The sequence below is a fragment of the Lemur catta genome, chromosome 1 (genome assembly GCF_020740605.2).
Source record: "Lemur catta isolate mLemCat1 chromosome 1, mLemCat1.pri, whole genome shotgun sequence".
Lineage (NCBI taxonomy): Eukaryota > Metazoa > Chordata > Mammalia > Primates > Lemuridae > Lemur > Lemur catta.
The window spans coordinates 218,894,445-218,912,751 of NC_059128.1; the positions used below are offsets into that span (position 1 = coordinate 218,894,445).

The window sequence follows — 18,307 nt, forward strand, 5'->3', positions numbered from 1 at the left end:
GATAAGTAGTCTAATTTAAAAGCAAGTTGAAAATACTTTTGGCCTTTGACATCAGTGATACTTAAATTAACAAAACACATACCTACACATTCCTTAGGGCCTTTTAAAAATACATTCCCTTGAAGCCATCTTTTTTTTTAAATAATTAGAAGCAGCACAATAAATACAAACTGCAGCTATCAACAGTTTTATATTTCTTTATATATTCCTAACATTTCTTTATTGTTTCTGTTGCTAAAATAGCCTTTAATGGTTTTGATTTTAAAATGATATCAAATTTCTTAAGTAAGAAATTCTTATTTTTCTTACATGTTTGAGAGAAATGGAATTACTGGAATAGGGAGAGTTGTTATTTTTGTGTAGGCACTGAGGTTACTGACAATCAAAAGTTATTTAGGGGCAATGATTGATTTAACTCTTAAATTGAATACTGCCCCAAGATTTAACAAACTTGATTTTGACTACAATTATATATATATGAAAAAGAGATGCAAAGACAAAAGGTTGGCATTGTTATTCATTGTAGATTAATATTAAATGATATATTCCATTGCCAACAAGATATGTTTAAAACTTTATATATAAATACATATACATTACCATACATATGTATATACACTAGCATTGCTATATCTGTAGTTCATCTTATTAAGGACATACAAATGAAAAGACAGGAAAAATAGTTCATGTATAAAACTATTGAAAGCATAGAATTACATTATAGTTAGGAGTTGGAGCAAAAAGTTGCTGTCATATTGCACTAAAATGACCTCTATTTGCTGTTGATGCTACAAAGCCATTTTAAATTTTATCCTCCCACCCAGTTTGCTTCAGATGATTCCTGTGTAATGATAAGTGAGTTTTTATTTCTTGCGTTCCTCTCTTCTGATACTCATGTTGTCATTTTCATTACCTTTGTATTTTTTCTCCAGAAGTATAGACATTAGGTCAGAGGTTTAGTTTCTATTTCTCCTGCTCTGGAGTACCAGCATTTCATTTTTCATTTTATACCTTTTTCTAATTGATGAGTTGGATAGTTTATATATTCAGGTCTTTTGTTGTAACTCACTGGAGTTCATTATATAGGATAAAATATAATGGGACTGAGAAAGAGCTTTAGACATAATTGGATCTTAGTTGATGCTAAAATACATTTTTCTATTTTACCTACTGACTCATGGCTAGCAGTTTTATTTTGTAGCATCAGAGGGATTTGTTCATTGTTGGAAACAAAGTAGATTGATGAAATTTCATAATTTTTTGAGCAGGTGCTGTATAGCTATGAATTTAATAGTCTTAGTGTTTTGTACTGTGATTGATAATAAGCAGAGGTCTCTATTTCACTGTTGTCAGAAAAACTCTGTTCTAAGATTTGATAGAAAGATTAAATGAATCTAATTGCTTATGACTAGGCATGTGATACTTTCAGCAGATTGGAGAGTTGTTATTAAATCAAATTATAGTAGTATGAAAAGCATTACTCTAATTTAATACCCCCCAAATATCCACTATAAATTTAAAATGCCTTTACTTATTTTACAGAGTAATTTAAATTGCTTGTCTGTTGGAGGTATTCATGTTCATCACTAAGATTCTGTGCCAGGTTCTACTGTAATATGTGGAACTTGGTAGGATGTCATTAATGTTTTTTGAATGATAAGGAAACCAAGTGGTTATAAATTTTTGTAAGAAACCCAGCTTCTAGGGTAGGACTTGGCACATACTTGGTGCTTAGTAAATCTTTATGGAATTAATTAATTGCTATTTCCAACACCTGGAATGTTGTTATCTCTTGGCCTTCCAAAATATGGCCCCTAATCTGACACTTCTTGGGTACCTATATTTATTGGATCTGCTCTCTTCCCTCACACTTACCTTTACTTTTTCACAGCAGCCCATTTGTTCTTCACATCCCTTTTCTTCCCCTCCATTCTTCATATTATCCTCAAGGTACACAAATCTCCCATGCACCTGATTTCCTTACCCAATAGTGTTAACCATATAGCTTACAAACTGTCTCTAATTTTTATCATTTGGTTGTATCTCAAAAGTTTACATTGTGCATTTTGGGGGGCTTATTTTGTTTTTTATTAATACTCAATTAAGATGAGTTTCTTGTGAATTAGTTTACTTTGGTGAAAGTTTTTCTGTTTTGGGCTTCATATTGTTTATGTCCTTAATTTTGAACTGTTAATATAATATAGAAAAAGTGGCCTATGCATTGTCAAGCCCTCCTTGGTTCCTCACCCTCAGTCTCCCTATTCTTGCATTTAGGATCACTTGACACCAGTCTACCAAGTTCTATTTGGTGTACTCAGCCCTGTTCCAATCTAGGACCAATTTTTATATTCAATGGGGTTTTGAAGAACTCTATCATGTTGCTTCTAGACTTTGCTACTTGATTACCTCTTAGGTGAAAAGTTTTACCTACTTGGTGATATCAGCATTTATTAATGACAGTAATAATCATATAAACTATGAATATCTGTGAAGTGTTACATCAGTTTGAATGTGCTTAGCAACTATTCATATATTTTGTACTATTTAAAAATTCCTAACAGTATTTTAAAACTCCTAAAAATTCCTAACAATAAATAGCAACTATTCATATATTTTAGACTATTTAAAAATTCGTAACAATTCCTAACAAAAATGTATTTTGAATTATAAATATTCAGAAAGGTTCCCCCCCCCAAACAATTGACATGCCAAATTAAGCCAAAGCAACAAATTTCTATTCTTAGGAGTGAATTGAACGGACATGATACTTGTTAGAATTGAAATCAAATTATAAAATTTTCACAAGAGTAGATATTAGCCACATGAGTTGAATAATCTACATAGAGGAAAAGCCTTGCCCTAAATTAAAATACAAGGAAACACTATTCAAATACCCGTGTGGAAAAATATATAAGCTAATTTGTATGAAAAGAATACTATTTGTCCTAAACAGGTGCATTCTGAATTATACAGGATTTAATATTTTTAGGGCTATTCATTGTACTTCCTGTACAAAAAGGAAAAAAATGAGATGATAGTATCAACATCATTGAATTCTATTAAATGATTTAAAATATATATATATACACATATAAAACATACTTAGAAATAGCACCTGTCACATAGTAAGTGCTACTTTAGAGTTAGGTGCAGCTATTATTATTTTATTTTTATATTGCTTAACTCTGATAGTATATGGACAAATTCAAATATAGATAATTAGAAATTATAGCACCTAGGGTAGTGCAGCACATTCAAACATTCAATAAATATTATTGACTGAATAAGTTAATTATAAGTGCAAGCTGTCCACTTTGTTAAGAACTACAAATCTCAACACCTTTAGTGATAAGATTTAAGGGAGGGGATCCTCAAAGAGCCCCTTAAATTCTTGGTGAAACCACCAATTTTCTGACCTTTCCTTCCCTCCTCCCTTCAAGTTGCTAAAAGCCAATCACAAGTAGATGACTAAATTTAATTGCTTATCTATCCAATTCTTACCAGGCTCCCCCAAACATATAAGGACTAATCTTAGATTCTACATCCATTTTAGCCTCAGTCACCACAAAAGGTCTAAACCTTCCAGATTAGTCTCTTATTTCCTTATCCCTTTGTGACTCTGGTATATCCCTAATCTGTCTTAAACTCCCATTTATCTGTAATCACCCAAACCTGTTCACTCAGTCCTTTGGAGCTTCCAGTTTGTCATCAGTAGAATCTCCTTTATCTGCCACCTCTTCTGTGATGGTTCATCTCACCTTTTTTTCCTCTCATGTAAGCCTGCCATTCCCCTGAGAATACTGTTTTTATGGCCGTCACAAAATGTGGGACTTTTGTCTTTCATACCCCTATACCATGGGACCAACAGATTGAGTTAATGTCTTTCTTTGCTTATCGTTGATATTTTATGGATAATTGTACCTAGTATTTTCTACTTTTCCTCCTTTTCTAGTCATCTGCATCTCTTCCAATCACTCTCGCTCGTTGATGGTTTAAACACCTTATTAACTATCTTTTCTCTGCCCACTACTCCTGTAATCATTCTTAGTGATTTTTAACATCCTTGCATGATCCATCCAAAATCTTTACTTCTCAATTCTCTGGTATCTTTAACTGTGTGGATCTTGGTTTTTCTTTCATTTGAGTGACCCACTTAAATGATTATATTCAAGACTTTCTCATTACCATCAACTGTACCACTTAAGTAATCTCAGTTGCAAGCATCTTAAACTATTTGACTAGCACTTTCTTTGTTTTCAGCTCACTTCCTTTAGTACCTCCACTACAGTGATCTTTTTTTAACTCTCTCAAGACCTCTAGCTCACCTTTTTATTATCTGTTGCCCCTTTTTTGTGTTGTCAGTTCCCTCTATGCCTTGCTCAAATTCCATTGTCCATGACTAGACACTACCTTTCCTAACCTCAATTCTCTTGCACTTCTGTAACTACTTAAGTAAGATTCAACCTTAGTTTATTGCAACTCTGCCTCCTCTGCACCAACTCCCAAACTGCCCATTAAACTTCTGGTACCTGTTTCCTGCCCTTTATTCTCAATTGACAATCTTGCTCTGTGTTCCAGCCTGTTAAAATAAACGAACTAGGTTCCTAAAGCTCGCCCTTCACTTATATACTAGATCGTAGTCCATTTGACTATTAAGGACTTCTGAAATTCTCTCCTCTCTTTTCTGCATCATCTGTCTTTCCCTCTATACTGGATAATTCCCATCAGCATACATACCTACTGTGATACTTTGTGATACTTGGCAGTAAAACAAACAAATAAAACCCCTCTTTGTGTGAAGTACAGATTATCAAATCCAACAGTCAGTTCTCATTCTTCATTTTACTTGGCCCACAACAGCTTTAAACACAATTGATTACTTCCTCCTTTAAATTCTTTTCTCTCCTTTGACTCCGGGACACTGCTCTTCTAATATTCTACCAGCCTCAGTGTCTTGTATAGTATCCTTCTTTTTCCTACTGATAAATGTTAAGAGTGCCTCAGGGCTCAGTCTTTGAACTCCATTCTTGTTAAACTCACATTTCAGGTGATCCCATCTTAGTCCTATGCCTTTAAGTAATCAAGATTTCTATCTTTAGCCCAGAGCTAATCCCTTTACACTAGACTTGTATATCTAACTTCCTACTCAGTATCTCCACTTGGGTTAAGCATCTTAAAGTTAACATTAAAAAAAATTCTAATTTTATTGCTCTCTCATCTTCTTCATTCAGTGTGTGCTATTCACTGAGATGCTGAAGAAGACAAAAACCCTTGGAATCATCTTCTATTCCTTTTTGCTTTGCTTCACATCCAGTCTAATAGCAAACCCTGTTGGCTTTATGTTCAGGATATATTTATCATCTGGCTACTTCTTAACACTTCTGCCACTACTGATCAATTAATTTGTTGCCTGAACTATAGCAGTAGACATCTAACTGCTCTCCTGTCTCCATTCTTTCCTTCCACTAAGGTAGCACGCCTTTAGTCCAAACATTACTCTATCTTACCTTTTTTTGTTTTTCTTCATACTACTTAGTATTACCTGATTCTTTTTTTATCATAAATTTTCTGTCTGTTTATTTCACAAGTCTGTCAGCTCCGTGTTGGGTGTGTTTTCTGTTATTTTATTGCTTCACCCCAGTTTCTCTAACAGTGGCTGGCACATAGTAGATAACCAGGAAATATTTGATGAATAAATGAAAAGACAAGGAGAGACCAGCTTGTACAAAGGAAGGCCAAAGCAGGTGTGTTTATCTGTCTTCTCCCTTAGACCTTCTGTCAGCATGTGTCACACTTTTTATCTAGAGTTATAATGATCCTCTGGCTCATCAGCTAGATAATCTTTTTTTTTTTTTACCCCTCTGAGAAGGAATGCACATAAGGAGATGAGGCAGGGGGGGAAGAGAAGAGAAACCATTCGATTTCCTTATAACTAGGATAACTATATAACTCATAGGCCAAAGTAGGATACTTCTAATGAAAAGAGGGGATTATTATTAACTAAAGTGGGACAACAGGCATGAATACAGACTTTCCAGATAAGCAAAGGCATATGGTCACCCTATTTATAACTATTTATCTTGATTATTCCCACCAGGCTACAGATCTATATATTCACACCAAGACATCTCTATCTTGAACATCTTGGATTGACCTAACCTTGTTGTCTGTACATATTTCATGTGTTTGGTATCATGCCTAGTGATGGTTGTGTTTTGAAGTGATTAATATATATATATATATATATATATATATTTTTCATCTCTAAGGAATGAATTGTTTTTATTCAGTAGTGTAGTGCCTTTGTATTAAATTAGAAATATATAGGTTAGTTAGAAAGTCTTCTTAAAGTACTTTGGAAATGCTGACTCTGACTGATGGTAGGTGGTTTTCTAGGGGAATGGGTAGAAATAGTCTCCTTTGGTATTGACTAACCAGACAACCAAAGTTAGGATAAAAACTCTGTTGTACTGGTTGTGAGATGCTAACTCTTGACAAAGACATTTGTTTCTTAATTTCCCACTCAAAAGGCTGCTAACTTTGTAAGGTTAACACTATGACTCATATTTAGAAATTAATTGTTCTTTTTTTCACATAAAAAATATTGTAGAATATATTTTGTTTCTCCATTTTTCAGGAAATTGTTTACAGAGCATCTGTATGTATTTGCTCAAAAATATGTTTTGTTTTGTAGAGACAGGGCCTCACTAGCTGTCACCCATGCTGGTGTGCAGTGGAGTGATCATAGCTCACTGTAACCTTGAGCTCCTGGGCTCCAGTGATCCTCCCACCTCAGCCTCCCAAAGTGCTAGGATTATAGGCATGAACCACCGCACTTAGCCTTCAAAAATATGTTTAAACAATTTTTAAGAACCAGCCATTTGTACTATTGGATACTTTCGAAAAATGAAGATTAAACAAAAAGTAATTGTTCACAATGGTTGTATAAGCTTTTAAAAATAAAAAATTGACCATACAATCCAGCAGTTTCACTCATTCGTATATACCCATATGAATTAAAAACTTATTTATATACAAAAACCCACACATAGCAGCTTTGTTCATAATTGCTAAAAGCAATCAATATGTCCTTCAGTAGGTAAATGGATAAAATGTGGCATGTTTAGACAATGAAATATTATTCAGCACTAAAAAGAAATGAGCTATCATCATTTTTTATATATACATATAACATTCTGGAAATATCTGTTATATATATATAACATGTATATATATGTACATATATATATATATATATAACATTCTGGAAAATGCAAAATAGTGGAGACAATAAGAAGAGAGGATGAATAGGAGGAGTACAGAGGATTTTTAGGACAGTGAAACTATTCTGTATGGTACTACAGTGATGGAAACATGTCATCAAACAACTTGTCAAAACCCAAAGACTATCCAACCCCAAGAGTGAACCTTAATATAAACTATAGACTTTGGGTGATAATGATATGTCAGTCTAGGCCGATTGATTGTAACAAATGTACCATTCCAGTGCAGGGATGTTGATAGTGGGAAGTCTGTGTGTGTGAGCAGAGGGTATATGGAAACTTGCTGTACTTTCTACTCAGTTTTGCTGTGAATCTAAAACTGCTCTAAAAAATAAAGTCTATTAGAAAATACAAAATTGGTATCTTGATGTAGATTAGATTGGCTTAGTTCGAAGAACTAAATAAGTGAAATTTGTTATATAAGCTCTTTATAAACTGGAAATGTGTTCATCTTGTAGCTTCTACATAGTATCTTGATTGTTAGATGACCCTTCTGTCAAAGACAATTAGGCAAAAAGAAAGAAATTTCACAGACCGTAATGTATATATTTTTAATATATTCAAACAAGTTTTTTTAAGTTAACCTTTAAAATAATATGTTAATAATAGTGCTGAAAAATGACTGACCCATATGCTCATGGGGTCAGGGCAGAAGTCAGCCTAGGTAACATTTTTGCCCTTTGTTTATTTTCAAGCTGTTTGTTTTCATGAGAATTGTACTTCATACCTTTTATAACAACTATAATTCAGTACCCAGTGGGGTAATGATTTTATTTTATATCAGCTGCTAAACCATTAGCTTCACAAGAGCTGGTACTACAAGGTGTGTGTTTTTTTCTTTTGTATCTCTAGAGCCTAGCATGGAGAATGCACTATATAAACATTTGTCAAATGAATAAACAAATGTTATATGGGTGTTTATTTAATCTGGTGATGGCTAAGAGGAAGTTTGGAGCTTCTAAATATGACTTGGCCACTGTATAGTTCCCAAGCCATTTTTATGTAGAACTGTGGCTTAAAAATTAGCAAGTCTACATTATAGGATTTTGTAAGATCACGTGTATTTCTCAAGTAATCCAAAGCCTTCTGTGAAAAAAATTGTGAGGCATATACTTACACATCTGAAGGACTTAAATTCTTATCATTAAAATTTTACTTAGTACCAGTTTCTTTAAAGATCTTTCATATGTTATTCTTTGTACTTCCTGGAACTGTTATTTAGATAACATTTTGAGTCTTCCATTTTTATATCAAAGTTTAGAATTTTGATAAAGGTAAAAATAGTTGTTCCGACCATGTGGAGAACAGTAGCCTACAATTATCACTTTTTAAAAGAAACTTTAAATAAACCAACTGATGCGATATTTTACAGGCTTATGCAAATCAATCATCAAAGACTGGACCTATTTTGTGTAAGTTGCAGACCAACTGGTTATGACATCTGGGAGCAGTAGAATTTTAAGAGAAGCCTAAACACAACTTCTGCTCCTGGATAAATTTATTTAAAAGATTTTTGCCTTCTTCACCTCTTAACAGGAGCCCCACTTGTTCATTCTTTAGTAAACCCCAATTTGGTCACATTTCTGAACAGTATTTTCAGTATTTGTGAGATCTAAACTCTATTGACACAACCAGCTCAAGGGTATGAAGAAGTAATAGTTTTGACAGAGTGGAACCAACTGATTGGCTTACAGATTTTTTGTTGGTTTTGAGAAGAAGAATTGGAGATTATAACCTGGGATTTAAATTAAAACAGATCTCATCCTCATATTTCTGTATTTAAATCTGAATATATTAGGACCAGCTAATGTATCAAAGGGTTATAAATTTGGAAATAAATCAAATCAAAAGCATTTTGGAAGATAGAGGAAAAACAAGATGCATATCACTCTTAAGACTTAATGGCTTCAGCCATACTAATACCATAGCAGGATTTTGGGGGGTGGGGACAGAACAAATATCATTCTAATCACTTTTTTCTAAACTGGAAGGCTATGTACAGTATAGAGGCTAATTTCTTTCAATTATAAGGGCACAGCTTATACTATGTAGACTTTTTTTTTCTAAAAGTATTTTAAGGAACTCTAGATGAAACTTGAAATTTCTGTATGTATTTCTTTTCTTTTTTAAATTGTCACTTTCATGTTTGGGGGAAGAGGAGTTGCTTATTTTTATCAAAGATGAAGCATTGCAACAGGGTTGAACCAACTATAGCTAGTGAAAGCTAATATAGGTATCTTGAGTTCATTTTCTATTTTTTCATTGATTTATTCAGCCTTTTTTTTTTCTTTTTAAAAAGCATCTAAAGCAGGGGTTAGCAAACTACAACCTGCAAGCCAAATAAATGTAGCCTGCCACCTGTTTTTGTAATTAAAGTTTTATTGGAACACAACCATGCCTGTTTGTTTGTGTTTGTCTATGGCTACTTTTGAGCTACAGCAGCAGAGTTGAGTAGTTGCAACAAAAACTGCATGGCCAGTAAAGCTTTTTTGTTTCAGAAAACATTTGCCAACCCCTGACCTAAAGATTGATGGAGTATTTATTTCTTTTGGGGGGTATTATGTATTGTCTTTGCAGTAAAATATAGTGGTAATGATAAAGACAAAATAAAACTCTTTTTCAGCTATTTTAAAGAGGCAGTGAAGAATACTGGTTAAGCCTACTGTCTTTAGAGGATGATGGCCTGGGTTTATTTATGTCTCATTCTGCCATTTACTACCAGTGGCACCTTGGGGGAAATTACCTAAATTCTGAGTCTGTTTCCTAATCTGTGGAAAATGGGGATGAAAATGTTATCTGCATCAAGATTGAATGAGAAGTAAATGAGACAATACATGCAAAGTACTTACAATGCCTGATACCACTAAGGTCATCATCATCATCTTTACCAACACCCTCACAGCCACCACCATCATTGGTTTCACAAAATTAATCTGGCCTCTTAAGTGAGGAATCTAGAGATGTGAAGAAGCAACCTAATTACAGAATGATAAAGAACTATGTCTTAGCTAGAGGATTGGTAACCTTGATAGGGTAGAGCAAGGAAAACAAAAACCACAGCAATTATTTTAAGAGAAGAATGTAATGTAGAGGATTGGATAGGTACGTATTGAAGCAGCTACCTTCTAAGAGAACAAAGGACCCAAATTGAGATTAGCAGAACCTAGACTTCAGAGGAAGGGTACTACAGGTTTTAAATATGAGCTCTCATTGAGAAGATTCATTTTCTAATGCAATTTGAAAAGAAAATAGATGAAAATCTTTTGAGCAAATGTACTTGACCAAGATATGTTTATTTTCACACAGGACATTATTAGATAATTTGTTATTACTAGATAGAAAATGAGATGAAACAGGCAAGTTTTTGGCATTTTTACAGTTTCAAACTTCTGTTCTGAGGTCAAATGATAGAACATCTTGAACACCTTCTGATTGGCAGTGGCTGCCGAAGAACACAGAAAGAACCTTTTAGCGATGTCTGCTATTCATATATTTAATAGCATGAAAAAAGGAGTAGGGGAGGGATGAGTGTACCCAATAATCTATTTCCTAAGTCATTTTAGAGGAAATTGACCTCTTTGGTAGTCACATGGTTTCTTTCACCCAACAAGCATGTAAAATACTTCCTATGTGCACTTTTCTAGGCTCTTGGCATGAAGGATTAAACAGAACAGAAATCCCTGCTCTTACAGATTTTATATTAAAGTAGGGGAATAGAGGCCAGGTGTGGTGGCTCACACTTATAATCTGAGCAGTTTGAGAGGCTGAGGTGAAAGGATTGCTTGAGTCCAGGAGTTCAAGATTAGCCTGGGCAACATAGTGAGATGCTGCCTTTACAAAAAAAAATTTCTTTTAATTAGCCCTTTGTGGTGGTGTGCACCTGTAGTCATAGCTACTTGGGAGGCTGAGCCAGAAGGATTCCTTGAGCCTAGGGGTTGGAGGTTGTAGTGAGCTGTGGTGACACCACTGCACTCTAGCCTGGGCAATGGAGTAAGACGTTGTCTCCAAAAAATAAAAAAAAAAAGTACAGGAAGACAGATAATAAATATAAGTAGGTAGAATACAATCATGCGTCACTTAATGACAACAATGTGTTCTGGGAAATGTGTTAGGTGATTTTATCATCGTGCGAACATCACAGAGTATATTTACACAAACATAAATGGTACAGCCTACTAGACACCTAAGCTGTATGGTATAGCTATTGCTCCTAGGCTGTAAAACCTGTACAGCATGTTACTATACTGAATAGTATAGGCGATTGTAACACAATGGTAAGTATTTGTGTATCTAATCATACCTAAACATAGAAAAGGTACAGTAAAATTACAGTATAAAAGATAGCATGATAAATACAGTAAAAAAAAAATGATACACCTATATAGGGCACTTGCCATGAATGGAGCTTACAAGACTGGAAGTCACTCTGGGTGAGTCATTGAGTGAATGGTGAGTGAATGTGAAGGCCTAGGACATAAATGTACACTACTGTAGACTTTATAAACACTGTACACTTAGCTACACTAAATGTATAAAAATTTCTCAGTTAATTAACCTTTTTGACTTTATAAACTTTTAAATTTTTAACTTTTTGATTCTTCTGTAATAACATTTAGCTTAAAACACAAAAACATTTTGCAGCTATACAAAAACATTTTCTTCCTTTATATCCTTATTATGTAAGCTTTTTTCTATTTTTAAAACTTGTTAAAAACTTTTTTCCCAAAAACAAAGAAACAAGCACACATGTTAGCCTAGGCCTCCATAGGGTCAGGATCATCAATATCACTGTCTTTCTACCTCCATATCTTGTCCCACTAGAAGGTCTTCAGGGTCAATAACGTGTGGGCTGGCCATGATAACAATGCCTTCTACATGAGTACCTCCTGAAGAACTGGCCTGAGTCTGTTTTACAGTTAACTTTATTTTTATAAGTAGGAGTACACCCTAATGATAACAATTATAGTAAATACACAAATCAATAACATAGCTTATTATCATTATCAAGTATTATGTACTGTACATAATTGTATGTGCGATATTTTTATACAACTGGCAACTCAGTAGGTTTGTTTATACCAGCCTTTCCACAACCACATGAGTAATATGTTAACTGTGACTTATAGCAGCTACAGCGTCATTAGATGATAGGAATTTTTCAGCTCCATTATAATTTTGGGGGACCACCATCATACATGTAGTCTATTGTTGACTAAAATGTTGATATGCAGCACATGACTACATGTGGTATTCTGGAGGAAAGGTAAAGCAAGAAGACAATAGGAAATGTGTATATTTGTGTGGAGGGAGTTTAGTTTCATAGAATAACTTAAGAGGGGCTTCAACATTAAGGTGATGTTTGAGTAAAGCTGTGACTGAATTATGTGGCTATCTGGACAAGAGCATTCTAGACAGAGGAATAGCAAATAAAAAGTCTCTGAGGATGTATAAGATATTTAGAGAGCAGCTGGGAGGTCGATATGCCTGAAACAGTAAGTGAAAGGGCAGGGGAATAGGAGACAGTTTTAGAGAGAGATAATAGGGGCCTGAATCATTAGGAACCTGTGAGTGAATAAACTAGGGCAAATATGATTACTAGGAAACATTAAGGGCCCATTTTAGGTTAGTAGACACGAAGCCTAGGGTTGTGCGTGTTTCTCTAGCCACATTGTGATAAAAATCAGGTAAAAAAGCATATTGCAGTTGGTACTTTCATCCCTATTTTTTAATTACATAACCATGTCTTTAAGTTTTAGGTGTCTTGTTTACTTTAAATTTTTAGTGGTTGGTTTATCCTTTCCTGGTACAAGACCATAATCTGAATAATGACAAAATACTGTCTTTTCATAATGAAGGGATAAGAAACCTTAACTGAATATTATGAATCTTGCAAGTAGAAATAGATTCATGAACTAGATGATATGCCTATGAACTGACAAATTTGTCCTCATGTTTCTATGCTAGAATTAATTGCTAAATCTTTTTTCCTATTTCCCCTTTGTTATTTTAAATTTAAAAATATGTATTTTAAAACCCCTAGTGATTTGTTTTAAAATGTATCTAATTTTATAGATGTTTGCTTCTGAGATAGTTATGACACAGATGTCTTATGAAACTGGTTCAAATAACATGCCTTTTTTTTTTTTTTTGTTACTGCACCAGTGTATGTTGATGATACCTGTTTACAGTGACAGGGAAAAAGTGCATTTGAATCAAATAAGATACGGATTTAAGCCATGAAAAACACCTTTTTCTGAACATACTAGACCCTGATTGAGTGTAGTGATTCACAAGCAGAGCTTTTATAAATCTGTGCTATATTTTATCCTTCTATAAACATTCAAAAGGCTTGCAGTTTTTTCCTGGTTTCTCTTTTACTCTCAAATAGCTTCTTTGACATTTAATCAGAGAAACATACCTCATTATAGCATAATACATCTTTAAACAAAGGACCGAAGAACTTGGATTAAGAATATTAATTATGTCATACAAAACTAAAATAAGATCCTATTAACCAACAGTGGCTCCATGTGGTTACTTTTCTTTGTCATCTAAGATACTGATACCAAAAGCTTTGCTAACTCATATATTTCATTTTCTCTGGAAATATGGTATCAGTTTTCTTAGACTTTATTGAACCTTTGTGTATATTCTAAGCTTAGTTTACCCCATTCATGTAACATGTTAATGTAAAATATAAGCATTATTAGTTACCCAGTAGTATGGTTTCATTTATTTTCTTTGGAGTTTCGTCTTATGCTATGAAAATCATTTTAATAATTTAGTGAGAAAATATTTTTTAAATGTATTTAGGTAGCCTTGCAACTCTTTTAACCCTGGGACTAACTATGGTGTAATAAAGAATTTTTAGTGGCCATTGTGAATGTTATTTTTAACAGTCCTTCCTTACTCCTGACTTCCCATTAGTCACCAAGATATACCATCTCTACGTTCAAACTCTGTCTCGATTCGACTACTCATGTCCATTTTTACCATTACCACCATGCAGTTGAAGCCACTGGTCACCTCTCAAGTGGGTTATCACAGTATCCTCCTAAATTGTCCCTTCTGTCTTTTCTTGTATCAATCAGGATTCGTAATGCACGCAATAAAAACCACTTTAGCTACTTTAAGCAGAAAGGGATTTAATAAAGGTAGTAGGCTCACTCAATATACATTTATTTTTGAATAAATGGAAGTGAGGAAGGGTGGTACATGGTCATAAATGTGGATGTGCAGTTCATGTTATGCACATGACTGTACCTGATGAGGTTTCTGACCACTTTTATGAAAATCTGCATTTTAATTGCTGGTTTTATAATTTTAAGATCTCAAATTTGTTGTAAAATATAAAGCTATAGAAAAAATGAGTAAAAAGCTCTAAAAACAAATCAGTTTAAACATTTTTGAGATAGATGTCAATTTGATACTGATTTTTAAAAGATACTTTAAAAATATGTATAATCTATCCAATTATTTTACAGAAATGTACAATTTTCTGCAGTGTTCCTTGAGACAGTGTTAATATTATAGCCTCCGTTGTCATGGAAACAAGTCTCTAAAGGCAGCCTCAGAGGCTAATGATTCCATGGTATTGCTATGGATAGAAACAACTGAGACTGTTTCTAGTCACGTGGTCAAGATTTAAAAACAACAAAGACCAAAAAAAACCTTTTGAGCTGATGTTATTGAGTGATACAAATGGAGCAGAACAAAGATGATGGCATAATAGTCGTTGCCTAATTAATGAAATAGTTATATAAGACTTTTCAAATTTAAAATGCTGTGCTGAATTCCTTCTGTAATAACCCAAATATATTGGTTACTGTATATTGCTGCTTCATTACTTATATTAGAATCTTAAGTTTTACATTTTTCAACTTAGAATCTTATTACAGCGCCCTAGAATTTTACCATGCTCATTCGTGTGCTCAAAACATCCTCTTATCTTTTGATTTTACCCTATTATCACATCTAATATCTGTGCTGTTCCTCATCAGTCAACCTTCATTTGATTATTTGTTTAGAGCTATATTTTTGTTTTAAGTAAACTAAATGAATTATTTTGTTGTTCTGTAATTCTTTGTTACAGAATTGATTATCAGTTGTGGCTTGGAAATTGTATGTGTTGATATGTCATTTGAAGACTTTCCCAGCAGTATTTGCCTCCCTTAAGGAAGAGGCAGGGGCATATGTTCTTTTTCAAAGCACTTATTCAGTGCCCTAGAGAGAGTAGGGTGGGTTACAATGGTGTAAGTTATTTTAGGAATCTTCTAAAATGGTATTCAGATCTTTATCTAAAGATACATTCTAGAAGAGACTCAGAAACAAAAGGTTATAATGGAGTTTAAATGTGACATTAAAGGATTTTTAGTTTATCACAAGGGGTTTTACAAAGCAACTGCCCAGTGGAAAAAAATTTGTGCTTGTAGCTTTGTCTTATTTGTATATCAAAAGTGTATTATTAGTTAGCTGTTATCTTACCCTATTATTATTAAGACAGGAGACTATAAGAAAATAACATATTACATTGTGACATTTTCAAACATTTTAAAAATAAAATTTTAGTGTTCTTATAAAAACAAAACAAAAACAAAAAACAGCAACAAAGAGGTACAAGGAAACTTTTAGAGGTGATGGGTATGTTTATTACCTTGATTGTAGTGATGGCTTCATGGGTATATGCATATGTGCAAACTCATCAAATTGTATATATTAAATATGTGCAGTTTTTATTTCAGTTTTACTTCAGTAAAGCTGTTTTTAAAAATAAAATAGAATTGAAATTAAGAAAATCTTTAGACTTTCATGAGTTTGACACTTTTGATTACTACAACCAATTATTTTGTAGCATATAAAACCACACGTTTATGCCAGTACTTCCAATTTTAGTCTAATACCGTAGGTCTCATGCTAATTTTCTACCTTTCTGTATTTGTAACTCCCTTTTCTGACATGAGGAACCTTATTCCTATTATCCTTTATGTATTTATTTATTGGATCAAAATCCCCCGTATTTAAGCAATTTCCTACTACTATCTGCTGTCCTAGATGGACACCCTCCTCACTCTGCTCAAGCTCCAACGATTCTCCTTTTACCCTACTGATGCCCCCAAACCTACTGCTCCCTCATACATAGTGTGTCTCACTTGAGTTCCCACAACACATCAGGCTTTTGCCACTGCTCTGCCCATGTGGACACCTTCCTCGCCCTGCCCAGGCTTCAACACCCTGTGCCAGGCTGCTGCCTCTGCTCTACTCCCTGCACACAGATACTTTCCTCACCCCGCTTGGGCTTCAACAACGTGCACTTTCCTGTTTAAGAAGTCATTGGTCTGCACCAAGGTAATGACAATATTCTACCGTATTATCTTCTAGAAGCTTTATTTTGTTTATTTCTCATACTTAATCATAAATTAGGAGTCAGAACCTATGGGTTTTCAAACATTTTTAAAAGGTCATGTAAGTATTCCAATGAAATTGGTTACCATTGTAATTAATTTTAATCTCATGGAATTCAGAATTTTTTTTTCTACAAGAACAATATATAAATGGTGATTCGAGTCTCAAGCCAAACCCACAGAAGCTTTATTCACAATGTACTTTTTTGAATTGTGTTAAAATATACATGACATAAGATTTACCATTTTAACCATCTTTAAATGTAGGATTCAATGGCATTAAGTACGTTTTACAATGTTGTGCAAATATCGCCACTCTCATCTCCAGAACTTTTTCATCATCCCAACTTGGGAACTTAATTTGGACTGAGAACATTAGAGAGCAAGAGAGAGAATGCAAAATTGAATGGTTTAAAATCTCTTTCTACAAGACATAAGAAATCCAGGTTACAGGAGTACAGGAATTATTTTCTTAATTCCCTGAAGCTTAGACAACCTACCTTTTGTAACCTGAACCTCAGTTGTAAAAGGAAGGATTAAATTGGATCCTTAGCTTCTTCAACTGTAATATTCTTATAACCTAATTGAAATTTGTAGTATCTTTTAGAACAATTAATGTGAAATACATTTTCAGTTTATTTTCTGGAGAATTTGATAGTAAAAGATAATTGTTTGTCACTTAATATGCACAGATCTCCTGTCACTCACCCTGCATTTATAATATCATTCACCATTGACAATCGGAAAAGTAGAATTCAAAATAAAGAAGCAGGGGTAAAAAGCCACTCATAATCCTGCCCCCAGAAATTAACTTTTCAAAACATTTCTATCCTTTTTTTTTTTTTACTTGAATTTCATCTTTCCTTTTTTACTTAATGTTATATCAGTAAGCAATACCTCATGACTTATAAACAGTTCTCACAGATAATTTTTAATTGCTACATAATATTTAACATTATGTAATTATCTTTTATTTAACCATTCTGACACATTTGGACATGTAGAATATTCCACAATTCCCCAAATATAAACAATGTTCAAGAGAATACCTTATGAGTATTAAAACATTGGATTTTTAAATTATTTCCATAGGGTAGATTTCCAGAATTACTAAGTCAGAGTTTAGACATTTTTAAAGCTCTAGATATTTATTGCCAAATTGCTTTTCCTAAAGTATGTATGAATTTATATGTACAGCAGGAATGTGAGAGGACCTGTTATGCATTTCAAAAAAGTTTTTTGGAATTTTTTTTATTGTGGTAAAATATATATAACAAAACTTACCATTTTTGTAGAATCACATGTGTTCATTTGTATCTGGTAATTTTATTTAGCATAATGTTTTCAAGGTTTATCCAGCTTCTATCCTGTATGAGAATTTCATTCTTCTTTTAGGCTAAACATCCATTATATGTATATACCACATTTTGTTTATCCATTCATCTGCTGATAGACACTTGGTTTGTTTCCACTTTGGGCTATTGTGAATAATGCTTCATTGAAGATTGGCATCTAATTATTTGAGTCCGTGTTTTCACTTTTTTTGGTTATACATCTAGGTGTAGAATTGCTGGGTCACATGCTAATTCTGGGAAACTACCAAACTTCCACAGAGACTACCAT

The 18,307-nt window shown here is 33.6% G+C and overlaps 1 protein-coding gene across 9 annotated transcripts in view; it reads left to right on the plus strand.

The window, feature by feature from the left end:
* DLG1 (discs large MAGUK scaffold protein 1) overlaps positions 1 to 18,307 on the plus strand; it is a 276,957-nt gene that overhangs the window by 111,473 nt on the left and 147,177 nt on the right. The window lies entirely within an intron of this gene.